This window comes from Salvia splendens, chromosome 21 (genome assembly GCF_004379255.2).
Source record: "Salvia splendens isolate huo1 chromosome 21, SspV2, whole genome shotgun sequence".
NCBI lineage: Eukaryota > Viridiplantae > Streptophyta > Magnoliopsida > Lamiales > Lamiaceae > Salvia > Salvia splendens.
The window spans coordinates 23619990-23622495 of NC_056052.1; positions in this window are offsets into that span (position 1 = coordinate 23619990).

Below are 2506 nucleotides of genomic sequence, written 5' to 3' on the forward strand. Positions count from 1 at the left end.
AATAGTTGAGCGTCTCCCTGCATCAATGCGCCCATGAATGCTCAAGCATAGAGTGTCATTTTGCGGAGGAATCAACAGGGCATCGGCGTCGAGCGATGTTGATCGATGATTCATACTTGCAACAACCCTGACATGAGATGAATCACTCAATAATTTCAGCGATGCGTTGTCCACAATGGAACTACCCAAACCAATGTGGACTTGGGGAATCTTGAATCGAGAAGCATTCAATTGTCGCGCGCACTGAATCTCGATGCAACCGTGAACCGATTTCTCTTTACGTGCGGAATCCGGACTGGACTTCTCTATCTTCTCAACCTTTTCAACTCCACCAAAACGAGAAGAAGAATGTAGAATCTTCTCCGAAGAATCATCAAATCCCTCCTCGACTCGATCACAGTCAAGAATCACAATCTCTTTCTTATTGCACTCTAAAACATTCCCAACTGAAGACTTGGACAGAGCATACGGTGGCTCGAGGGCGATATCGGGAAGTAGCGCAAAGGGTGGTGGTGTTGTACTCGACTGCTGCGACAGAGCCAATGAGTCGTAGGGGACTAAATCCGACGGCCCCGGCGAAGCCTTGCTATTTCCTGATGGAGGAAGGTGCTGAACGAGGTCCCCAAACCCAAAAATTTGAGAGCCGTAGGGCTGCGCAGGTTCAGGCAGCTCGGGAGGAAGCATGTTGTCGATGCGTCGGTCGGCTGCAACAAGGCGAGACTCCATCCTGTAGCACGCTTCCAACAATTGTTGATGTTATGCGAGAGTCGGATGTGCCGCGGTGGTGGCTGGACAAGGTGGCTGCGGCGCGGGCTGATTCCATCCTGAGTTATGGTTTGGGGGCAGCGGATGATCGTATGCCGAGACCTCGTGGAAGGGGCGTTGTCCCGGTGTCTCCCAGTAGGCAGGTGGATCCCAGCTAGTGGGTTGTCTGAGCGCGGTGTGGTGTGGCTGCTGAGGTGGTTGATAAGGCTGAGAGTATCCCTGCTGCGTGCACAACCTTGGCGGGTCCCAACAAGAGGGCGGTGATGGGGAGTACAAATCTGGCTAGTAGGACGATGGTTGCCGATACGCAGTTTCCTGGCGCAGCCATGGCGGGTCCCAGGAGTGGGTTGACGGGCTTGGTAGGGATGGTGTTGTGGGTGGAGTCTCCCATCATGTAGATATGGATATGATGGTTGTTGATCTAACTCTCTGATCGGATGGAGCAGGGGTTGAGATACGAGCTGGCATGGGTGGTAATCCGCCTGCCGGAGTTGATATTCGGTGTAGCTATACGACATATAGATAGCGATTCGGAGGAAGAGATCACGGTGTAGCTATACGACATACAGTGGCAGTGTTGATATGATGTGCATGGTAACTACGAGTTTGTATATTTTGGTGGCAGTCATGATATGATATGTATGTTATGTACGTTACAGACTAGTTTGTAACAAATTACTCTAGTATTTTGGTAGAAATGATATCATGACATATTTTGGTGGTATTTGATAAGAGTACTTCGTCGGTTTGTATCCATTTTTTATATAGTATGTGATTGTGATTTCAATCATAGTTGGGTAACTTCATTCGTGATTTCAGGCATAAAGAAAACAATCATCATCAGACATTTGTGATTTCGGTCATATTTTACTAACCTCAGTCGTGATTTCAGTCATAGTTGAGTAACCTCATTCGTAATTTCAGGCATAGATTAAAACAAAGCTTTGCAAAGCGTAATCAATCCACAACAGAAGATAATGACGGAGTGAACACGACATAGCTATGTTATAACAGTAGAAAAATTACAATACATAAGAACAAGATAGTGATTTTTAACCGTCGGAGAGTTTTTGCCGTTTTACCAATTGTTAGCGCCAAATCGTCACACTCTTCAGTTTTCATGCCCAGTTGTAACTTCAAGGTTTCAACCTTCTCAGTTTTCATGCACAATTTCTCCTGCAGAACACCTTCAAGTACCGATTTGGCTCGAACTTCAGATTCGAATTGGTCTCGCTCAAGTTTCACTCTCTGAAAGTAACTGTCTTGACTTGGGGATAGACTCGCATCAACCCATCGAAAAAACTTGCAATCATCTTCCTGCATAATACTTCCTCATTAATCTTTATGCCAAGAAAAAGGACCAAAATACATGGTTTTAACCTTCCATATTGGGCAGCGATAGTAACGTCTACCCGGGTTAGCAGTCGTCCTAGATGTCACAAGCTCAGCCTCAAGATCGTGATTACATTTCACAATTTCGGGACGAGGCCAATTCCAATTGAAGTTTGAGCCGAAAGATTGAGAAGAAGAAGAAGACATTGCAACACGACCTGAATTCAATTTGACAATATAAAATTCAAATCAGCAATGCAAGAATTCAACACGGCCTGAATTCAATTTCGTCGAAAAGATAGCACATAGCACAAAAACTAAAATTTCCGCCCAACTGTAAACTTCAACCAAGAACAGCAAAATTTTCCACATGCCCCGACTATAACCCTACAACCATTAAATTCGACCA